The 11,446-nt window shown below is 45.4% G+C and overlaps 1 pseudogene; it reads right to left on the reverse strand.

Annotated features, from left to right (window-relative positions):
- Nucleotides 1-4,712: 4,712 nt before the first annotated feature.
- LOC136500477 (equilibrative nucleotide transporter 1-like) lies at nt 4,713-6,868 on the reverse strand (annotated as a pseudogene).
- Nucleotides 6,869-11,446: the final 4,578 nt, after the last annotated feature.

Here is an 11,446-nt window from a genome sequence, read left to right on the forward strand (position 1 = left end):
CATCCAGAAGCCAACGGACAAGTAGAAAGGGCCAATGAACTCATACTAGCCGAATTAAAACCAAGGTTATACGAAGAACTAGTGGACTATGGGTCCAAATGGATTGAAGAATTACCGAAAGTAGTATGGGGGCTACGAACTCAAATAAGCAGAGCAACAGGCCACTCACCCTTCTTCCTAGTTTACGGGTCAGAGGCCGTACTACCCGCCGACTTGATCTGGACATCCCCAAAAATAGAACAATATGATGAAGGAGAAGCAGAACACACAAGAAGATTAGAACTCGACAGCTCAGAAGAAGTCAGAATAAACGCTACCCTCCAATCAGCCAGATACCTACAAGGTTTAAGACGGCACTACAACAAGAGTACCCAACCTCGATCACTACAAGTTGGAGACTTAGTGCTAAGAAGGATACAAAAGACTGATGGACGACATAAGCTACTCAGTCCATGGGAAGGCCCGTTCATTGTCACAAAAGTCACCGGACCAGGCACATACAAGTTAATGACCGAAGATGGAAAAGAAGTCAGCAATACATGGCACATCAGCCAGCTAAGAAGATTCTACGCGTAAAAACAACTCAAGAAAAAACAGATATGCAAGCCACAAGGGACCTACGTTCACAATCAACGAAAGACAATACTCTTCAACAACATATGTATTAGTTTATACTCATGATCAATAAAGATGATATTCATCCACAGCATGTCTTGTCATGACTTCCAACGAGTTGTTTTCGCGAAACAAAAAGCAAAATGGCTGAAAACATGCCTGAGCATCCCGGCTGAGAGCAAAATAGCTGAAAAGACGCTTGAGCCCGCCGATGAGGGTAGCTAAAAGCTAACACCCGAAACAAAAAGCAAAATGGCTGAAAACATGCCTGAGCATTCCGGCCGAGAGCAAAATAGCTGAAAAGACGCTTGAGCCCGCCGATGAGGGTAGCTAAAAGCTAACACCCGAAACAAAAAGCAAAATGGCTGAAAACATGCCTGAGCATTCCGACCGAGAGCAAAATAGCTGAAAAAACGCTTGAGCCCGCCGATGAGGGTAGCTAAAAGCTAACACCCGAAACAAAAAAGCAAAATAGCTGAAAACATGCCTGAGCATCCCGGCCGAGAGCAAAATAGCTAAAAAAACGCTTGAGCTCACTGATGAGGGTAGCTAAAAGCTAACACCCGAAACAAAAAAGCAAAATGGCTGAAAACATGCCTTAGCATTCCGGCCGAGAGCAAAATAGCTGAAAAGATGCTTGAGCCCGCCGATGAGGGTAGCTAAAAGCTAACACCCGAAACAAAAAGCAAAATGGCTGAAAACATGCCTGAGCATTCCGGCCGAGAGCAAAATAGCTGAAAAGACGCTTGAGCCCGCCGATGAGGGTAGCTAAAAGCTAACACCCGAAACAAAAAGCAAAATGGCTGAAAACATGCCTGAGCATTCCGGCCGAGAGCAAAATAGCTGAAAAGACGCTTGAGCCCGCCGATGAGGGTAGCTAAAAGCTAACACCCGAAACAAAAAGCAAAATGGCTGAAAACATGCCTGAGCATTCCGGCCGAGAGCAAAATAGCTGAAAAAACGCTTGAGCCCGCCGATGAGGGTAGCTAAAAGCTAACACCCGAAACAAAAAAGCAAAATGGCTGAAAACATGCCTGAGCATCCTGGCCGAGAGCAAAATAGCTGAAAAAACGCTTGAGCTCGCCGATGAGGGTAGCTAAAAGCTAACACCCGAAACAAAAAAGCAAAATGGCTGAAAACATGCCTGAGCATCCTGGCCAAGAGCAAAATAGCTGAAAAAACGCTTGAACTCGCCGATGAGGGTAGCTAAAAGCTAACAAAAAGCAAATTGGCTGAGTCGACCGAAATTTAACTTCAAAAGACCCTCCAGCACTTCGTTCCGAAAAGCAAGAGGCTCGGGGGCTACATCCAGATAGGAATACTTTTTCCTCACAAAAGCACACGCGCCACTCAAGAAAGCACTCGGATGCCGAAGTTTGTCGAGGCAACATTCTATACCGAGTCGTTTTACATAGCGCAGGCGAAAGGTTGTTAACGCAAAGATCTACATCTAACAAGTCATAGCACGGACAAAGCACTCGACGGATCACAAAGGAGGAAGAAAAGAAAAGTACTCGACAAATCGAGGGGCCTCGTCAGAATAACGCACAGAGTTGTTTTACAGAGCAAAGACGGGAACAGGACAAGGTACTCAGCAAGTCAAATAACTTCAACCGCACCCAGGCAAAGAATACATCAACAAAAATAAAGAATCTTCATTTAAAAAGGAGTGTAATATTACAAGGGAATGCTCAATCGAGTCAGGCGTTGTCATCAGAAAGGGAAATGTCAATATTTAGACTATCTACAACCCTACTGGCTAGATCTTCGACCTCAGGCTCCATCCTTTCAACGGCGTCAAGATATTCTTGGCTTTCAGCTTCTTCTGCTATCTTGGAGAGAGGCGCCTCTGGAGCAAGGACCCGGACCTGGGCCAGCACATTCTTGGTACATACTTGGGCACACCTCTTCGCGAACTCTTGGAAACAAGTCGGAATCTGGGGAATGAACTGCGCCCAAGATTGCTCGTCATCCGCCGGAGTCCGGAGGACATCGGCTACTGAAAAAAAGATTTCCACAAAGCATTCCAATTCTCAGTAGCCGTCGCCAGCTTCCCGGACAAGCCTTCAATAGTTTTTTGGGCCTGCACAAGATCTCTGTCAGCTCCGCGCCTAATCAGCTTAGCAAGGGCGAGTTCTTCCTCAGCATGAGTAGCCCCAGAATTTTTTGAAGACAAGAATCTGGACCCTCCAACTTTTGCAAACAAAAGCAACACTCAGTGAGCGAGTGTAATTTTTACGAAAAATTGCACCCACCCAAAAAGAACTCGGACATAAGCTCGGAGGCTACTTGCCGCGAAACTACTCGGATGATGGTTTAATCCAAGACTAAAGGGCCGCTTCGGAAAGGTGCCGCAAAACTACTCGGATGATGACATAATCCAAGTCTCGGGGACTACTTCAGAACACAAATTTTCAAACAACATAAAGGATCAAGACCCTCCAACTTTTTGTTCCAAATAGCAAGAGGCTCGGGGGCTACACTCAGTGAGTGCCCTTTTTCTTCGAAAAAGTGCACGTCACCAAAAGGCTTCCTCAACGCAGACCACTTCAAGACATTATGACAAAAAGAACCCGGAACAAGCCATGTTCGAGTTCTTTTTGATAAAATTTCAACGAACAATCAGAGCAACTTCAAGACAAGATCCTCCAGCTCCTTGTTCCAAATAGCAAGAGGCTCGGGGGCTACAACCAGATGGATGCACTTTTTCTTCAAAAAGCACTCACCACCCAAAGATCCCAAGAAGCGCTACAAGGTTTCACTCCAGAAAACACTCGGATGACATTTTGTTCCTACTCAACAAGACTTGAAGGAGCAAAGCGAGTTTTTCAGAGCTCAACCATGAAGTGCTCGGGGGCTTGTCGATGCGGGACCCACAGGATACCCCGCAAGGGAGAGAGAAGATCTAGTTCAACTAGGATTCTTCCCATATAATCGTAGTAGTAGAACTATTAGGTAATCCTATTAGGAAATCTCATTGTAAACCGACTAGGACTCTGGCCTCCTGACTATATAAAGGAGGGCAGGGCTTCGGAGAGAAAGGCAGATCATAATCAATCCAACGCAAAGGCTAAGGCCGACTGGACGTAAGGTTATTACTCGATCTACGATCGAGGGCCTGAACCAGGATAAATCGGCTGTCTCTTGCGTAAACCATCGAGTTCGGCATACGCCGAAGCCCGAACATACTGCCCCGGGTACCCCCGTGGCAGGCTATCGGTGGTGAAACATCGACAGAATCAGATCACTAAAGTTTTCCAAAGTGGGGTTAGCGATGAGCAACTGATGGATCAGGCATTGGAGCTATTTGCTACTGAACATAATGACAAGCTTTTCATACTGTAGCACGTATGGGAGGTATTACGACACGAAAGAATGTGGTCTACACATGTCAAAAAAGACTACATTTTATATTAAAATTGCAGGTTTAGTTTGTTGCAATTTATATAGGCATAATCTGTAATTTTTTGTTCTGAGAATTAAAAACCCCGTTAGACAAAAGCATAGACCCAACAAAACTTAATCTATGTTGGCACAAAGACAATTAAAAATCTACAACTATTTTTATAGTCAGACAAGGACAAAAAATTAATATGTTATGATACAAAGACAAATAACAGATCACAAATTTAATAATTTATTTATACTAGTTGGTTGTACAAGGTGTTTCCTGGAATTATCTTAAAATTCAGGCTGTTGAAATGTAAAGAGAAGTGTTTTTTAAATGACATGGTAAGGTTTGTCTGTTTGTTGGTGGTGCGAGTGCGACAATAGGAAGCAGCAGCCAAGGGAGCACCCTACGTGAAGTCAGCTAAATTATTCAGAAGAACAGGATAAAGTATACTTGGCCACGATGGTTGATAATGTCTACAGAATTTGGCCGATGCTAAAGTTAGCTAAATATTGATAAATTTGCTTGGCTTCTCATGGGACGCCAGCTGGACAGATCCAGAACTGCCCTCGCTGTATAGGTTTATGAAATTGATGACAGTGAAATTTTCCATAAAATCCAGCAACATCCGAATTGACAGACAATTGAGCACAGGTATGATGTTGCAATAAAGAGGAAACGGAAAGAGTTTGATAAGGATCTGGGATTCTTCACATTAACATTTGGTCACCTTCAATTCCATGAGTTGTAATAAATTACAAATTTCCCAGACCTTTTCACCTGGGTTACAGTACACTAACAAGTTGTCATTGCGTGGCAAATCAAACAGCAGAGAACATGAACATGGTGCTATGATACATTGACGTGACAGAGGACGCCGGTATCAGATGACCCAAAACCAAGACACAAACGAACCAATGACGAGACCAACTACAAGGAACAGCACTATGACAATCCCAGCAGTCTCCGAGTGGTGGATGGGCACAGCCTTGGGTGCGAGGATCATGAGGATGGAGGTGAAGTACCCGTTGGTAAGCCCCAGGAGGCATGTCAGCACGGTGACTGGGATCTCAGTGCGGAAAAAACTTGGTCCGTGCAGGCAGCCGTAGAAGAGCGGGTAGAAAAGGAGCCGCGCAAAGGATCCTGCAACTGCAACATTGCCATTCTGGAGGAGGTAGACGGCGGGCAGGGCCTTGCCAACGAGATCAAACACATTGTAGGCGCTGATGAGGAGGATGGGGTACCAGTCCTTGAGCCCCTCGGAGTGCACGTCCTCTGTGATGTACCCTGGGAAAATGGAGAGTGTGACTGCGTAGATGAGGGCCACGCCTATTCCGTACCATTTCACTGTCCCGACAATGCTCCAGAGAGTCGATCTCCAGGCAGGACCGGTCATGCCACCGCCAACCTCTGCTTTCTGAGCCCTCTTCTTGATGTTCTTGTAGTACACGACGACCGCAAGCCTGTCCGCCACATTGTAGCACACAATGCAGATGATCATGAGCACAATGCCGACGATGAAGTAGATGATCGCGCTTTGCCTTAGCCCATGGGCATCTTGCGGGTAGAGCGCCTTGGTAAAGACTCTCATTGCCGAGACAAGTACTCCTGCAGAATGAAATCCATGCAGAAATGTACAAAGCATTAGTATCTGTCGACTAACTAAATCCTTGAAACATCAAACGCACTGAGAAATAGTACACACAGAGACCACATCCACCAATTGCATTGGTATTGTGCTGATGTGTCGAAGTTAAAAAATGTGCCACTGATCCTTCAAATTGATCTGTGTTTTGTAAGTTACTTCATTTTCAATTTATTCAGTTGAATGCTTGTAAGCTTACAAGCTGTCCATCTGCAATTTTGTGCTCTTAACTTTTTCAATTCAACTTCCGATCCTCAATATATATATCTAATAGTTTTTAGCCAAATACACACAACCAACTTAATTCGAAGCAACCACGTTAGGGATAGGCCAACACGGCAACACCATACATTCTGCTTCAACTTCTGATGACACCTACTGGCAACTGCCAGTTGACCATTTTGACTAGAAGCAGGATGAGAGAAATCATGGAGGGACGGACAATTGAAAAATCAGTTAGCTACAATTGCCAATTCAACTAAGGTGATTTTGAGGATGAATTGAAGAAGTGGGTAACTTCAATTGGACCGGCGAAGAAACAAAAAAGCAAGTACAGTATTAGAAGAGAGGTCAGAAGAGCGAGAGAGAGAGCACCTGAGGCGGCGGTTCCAGCGACGACGGCCTGCATGTAGCGCTCGGGCAGCTCCCCCGCGAAGCCGATAACGCCTCCCTGGACGAGCGCGTCCGCGACCCCCGCACAGGGCCGTGGCGGCGACAGTGACATCGAACGCGCCATACAGCTCGGGCGTGCCCTTGACGTAGACGGCGTCCATGGCGGGCACGAGGAGGAGCGCGAGCGTGAAGAGCGTGAGCCCCGTGTTGATGCGGATGGGGGCGCTGGACTTGGGGAAGAAGAGCACGATGACGAGCAGGGGCAGGAAGGCGGAGACCATGTAGGAGATGGAGAAGACGCGGTCGACGGGGGCGCCCGGGTAGAGGAAGGCGAAGTAGTCGACGGCGGTGATGAAGGCGTTCCAGGGGAGCAGGAAGCCGGCGCCCAGGGTGAAGAAGATGAGGTAAGCGAAGCCGAGCCGGTCGTCCGGGGCCGGGCCCGCGGAGGAGGGATCGTCCGCCAGGGACGACGCCGGCGGGGGCAGCAGCGGCGCCGCCGCCGTCTCCACGTCGCCGCCGGCCATGGTTGGTTGCGGTGGGGGGGGGGGGGGATCTCGGATGAGTTGGGCTTGGACCTTGGAGTTGTTGCTTTTGCGTGGGGTTTTCTTTGCTTCCTCGTCTGTGGATGTGGCCTGTGCCCTGTGCCCTGTGCCTGTGGACTTTTTGTAGTACGGGTATCTCTATTTGTCCCTCTGACAGGTGGGGTTATTATGGTGTGGTCCCGCCGACAGTGATGGGTGTCTGGTTATCTGCGGTGTATGTGATTCCTTTGCCTCGGGATATTTGCGGGACGTGGTTTCCAATTCATTTATTTCACCCTAACAATAATATGAAGGGTATTTCACAATGGGGCCTTGTTTAGTTTCCATCAAAATTCCAAGTTTTTTCACTCTCTCTCCATCACATCAATTTTTGGACGCTTGTATAGAGTATTAAATATAGGTAAAAAAAATAACTAATTACACAGTTTAGTTGAAAATCACGAGATGAGTCTTTTGAGCCTAGTTGGTCCACGATTGGACAATATTTGCCAAATAAAACGAAAGTGGTACTATTCATCAAGTTGAAAAAACTTTCGATCTAAACAAGGCCTGGGTATACATGTATAAATTGTGAAATAATATGTAGTCATAATATAATAAATGGTGTATAGACTACATGCTGCAAATTAAATATTATTTTGTACCAAGTGCTCTTATTTGAGAACTTCTTCTTTTTTTAGAAAAAAATTGAGTTCCCTTGGACAGTGTATTTTGAGATAAACTTGAAATGTTTGTATAGGAAATGTCAAAAAAAATCTTAGAAATTCGTTCACAGCAGTGTCCTTGCAAAATCGGATTAATGATGGTGTCAAAATTGCATAAGGTGCAAAGTGTTGTGGAGAATTGCGGATATGCTGCTTCCTTCTGCCAAATGATATTTCCGGCAATGAATAAACAAACAAATAACGCATGGCGCGCATGCAAGCAAGGGTAGATGGGACGAATTGATCAGTGCCGCTTGCTTGCTTGCTTTAATACTACTTTATTTGATCGATCACATGGCTCTTAAAGTACAATTTTGGAGGAGATCATCACAATTCACAAGCAACCTCTTCAGATTCCAGACTAGAGAGAGTCGAGTCAGGACGACTCTCTCTTGCAGTTGCAGCGCCCGGCAACGGCATGGAGAATCACGTTCACGGAATGTTTGCGTGCACGAAACAAGTTCTAGGAGGACTGTAGGGGTCCGCCGCAGAACCCAAGTACGGCCTTTTTAGATTCCAAGTTTTTTCACTCTTTCTTTATCACATCAAATCTTTGGACATATGTATAGAGTATTAAATGTAGATAAAAAAATAACTAATTACATAGCTTGATTGTAAATTACGAGACGAATCTTTTGAACCTAGTTAGGTCATGATTGAACAATAATTATCAAATACAAATAAAAATATTATAGTGTCAAATACTGATTCCCAACCATAGTCTAAACAAGACCTACCTACGTCTCCACGTGCGCTCGTGCTCCGGCCTACTTTGTCCAACCACCGGGTCGGGTGTCCCGGTGCCAGCCGGCTGCGCATTCCAGCACGAGAATCGAGAAGCCCCGATGCCTTGTACGTTTTGTTTTGGGCAGCTTGGGCAATCTGACACGGTTCAAACAGAAGTGAAGCTGCCGTAGCTGATACATAGCTCGTTGATGACAACGAGCAGATTATGTCGGACTAGGCTATTTATTTTTCACAAACCCACTTACAGTAATCGATAAAAGTTCTAATTTGGCCTTAGAAGAGCGATGTCCTCGTCATCGTCAGGGGTGCCCCTAGGGTCGGCAGTGCTTTTGTTTTTCTAATCCATTGGATATGGAGAAGGCACAGGCCCACACAAAAAATAAAATGAAAAGCATAACCAACTCATTTTTCTCATGGATTTTCTCGCAAGGAGCGAGGGGGTTGCTTCTCATGGCTTATTCTTCTCGACCGTGCCTCTATTTAGGACCCGTTTGGAGGAGCTCCCGGGGGCTCCGGCTCCGGCACTGTTCATGCACTGTAGCACGGAGCCGGCGGAGCTCGAAATCGTGGCTTCGCCGGCTCCTCCTCTTTTCGGCTTCTTTTCAGTTCATTTTGCGCCTCGATTTCCGAAACGGCTCCTGCTACAGTGTTGCTACAGTGCCCGAGGTGAGGAGCCGGAGCCGCTGGAGCAGCGCCAAACGGGTCCTTATAAAATCCATGAGAGCACCGCCAGGCTTGCTACCAGCCGGAGTCGCCCCCCCCCCCCCCCCCCCCCCCCCCCCCGCAGCCCTGCTACCCTTCCCCGGCCCTACAAACAGCGCCGCCGAGCAGAGCTCAGGCCACAATGACCACTCGCCACGACGGGGGGAGAGGGCCGCCAAGGAGCCGGCCCCCGCGCGGGCCCTACCACACCGTTCGTCGTGCCCGGGGGTAGGCAAGCAGGCGAGCCACGCAGCCCTGCCGTGCCGTCCATCGAATGCACGACTCTGACCGGTGTCTGACACGCTTAGGCCGCGGCGCCGAGGAGCATGCCGCGCAGGTCCTGCCGTGTTGTCGTTAGGCTATCTTCGTCCACAGCACCTAAAATACAAGATCCGAATCATTCGTCTTCTGAACAACGCTACAAAAGATTCAATATATATTTAACATCTTCTCCAACGATAAAACCTAAAAGAAAATCTTTTGTGTAAATAAATTTTCAGAAGAGAGGATACTTATATTTAGATTGTGCTTATCAGATAACCAAAAATAGGTCTCTCGTATAGATACTCTGTTGAAGGCTAATTTTAGATCTCTTACTGTCTATTTTGAATTTGGATATATGGATTCTTTTTGAGACTGTCTTAGGGCTCCTTTGGATGCTAAAGAGAGAAAAGCACGTGCTTTTGAATCCCACAGGGGATTCCTCCTCTGTATTTGACACCCACTCCCTTGCCGGGAGGAAATTCCTGACGACCATTTGGGAGACACGGGGATTAAAATCCCCTCCAACTAAAAAAAATCAGTAAATTTAGAAAAAAATCAAAGAATTCAAAAATGCTGCTCCAATCCACAAAATTAGTACCATGGATATAATTCCTCAGTACTACATATTAAAAAGGTCATCTACAAATTCACTTGTCACAACACTCTTGCACTGATAAAGTAATAAAAAAACTGCCTAACTTGATCCAAGAGAAGGCTCGGTCCTCAACCAAGGATGAACACAGGTTAAACTGACAAGGTAATCAACAACTAGACAAGTACAAATCTATTGAAATGTCCACTTGCAGCCATCACAACCAGCAGGACAACAAAAGAGCCCTCCTCCCCCTGCAAATAGATGAAAGGAGAAGTTATTATTGATTGAGAACACAGGATAATGTGGTAGAAATCTGGAAAAAAAAAGTCACATAAGCTACATTTAACAATCTATTACTTTGACCATGAGGCAATCACGGTAAGCTACCATCAAACTATGACTTGATGAAAAATCAGCAAGGAAACTGTGCCTACTGTAAAAGCTAACCACTAGCTGAAAAAGAACAAGGAAAAACTAACTGAAGTGTACTAAACACAAGCTGCAAACAAAGAGGAACCAAATGCACTACCACTGGCTGACGAACTACAGAGCAAATACAAGACATTTAGATAGACATACTGCTACAGCTAGGACAAAAGCAAACTCAGGTGAACTAAGTACATGCTAGAATTAAGAGGAACAGGCAACACTATTGCAACAAAAAATATAATCACACAAGTGTAGTGCTCTATCACAAGAACAAATTATATTGGCCCCGTTCGCTGGTCTGAAACTTGGCTGAAAAACACTGTTTCGGCTGGTTTGGTGTGAGAGAAAAACACTGTTCGGCTTGTTTGATGAATAGTAATGCGTGAGGGGGACCAGCCGGCTGGCTGAACCCGTCCAGACCAGCGAACGAGCCCATTATCGATGAAGATGGGCCAGTAAATTTGAACTGAATGTCTTTGGACGCAATGATCCTGCCATTTGTTAAGTTGATCAGTTCTGCATTGCACTTGCACCCCAATTTCAGACTTTCAGCTACGGTTACCGTTCCAGTTTCTCGGGGGAAAACCCGTTAAAGATGCTTTTCATTTCAAGATTTGAGCTACATGCCTCCAGCTTCTAGGCAAAGAACCAGCGAACTTTTGTCTTATGACGGACATGTTTTTGCACTCGAACTGTCACAAGATATTCACTGGAACTAAAACATGTCTCCACACATGAACACCTCCAAATAAAATTTCGATCCTCAGAGTGGACAGTATAATACTAATTAAATCGACGTCGATACCTGTAATTATTATGGTTACTAGTATCTATCAAGCTTGCTATCAAATTGGTAACTACTTATCGAACATCATTTGTGAAATTGGTAATTGCACTCAAAACATACCGAATCACCAAAAACCGCTTCAGGTTACATACTTAGGCCCCTTTGAAATGCTATTGTTTCACAAAACCATGCACAGAAAAAATATTGGATTTATGCAAATGAAAATCTGGTTCACTGACTGAAAAGCTTTCTCAGTTTCTCAACACTATCAAAGAAAAAATCTTGTTCACTATCATAGAAAATGAATATATGCGTGACATATACAAGTTTTCTCAGCTTCTCAACACTGGTATAACCAAACACATAACACTGAAAAACAGAGCACCGAATAAGTGAACAGATTTCATTGGTTC

This window comes from Miscanthus floridulus, chromosome 13, assembly GCF_019320115.1.
Source record: "Miscanthus floridulus cultivar M001 chromosome 13, ASM1932011v1, whole genome shotgun sequence".
In the NCBI taxonomy this organism is placed as follows: domain Eukaryota; kingdom Viridiplantae; phylum Streptophyta; class Magnoliopsida; order Poales; family Poaceae; genus Miscanthus; species Miscanthus floridulus.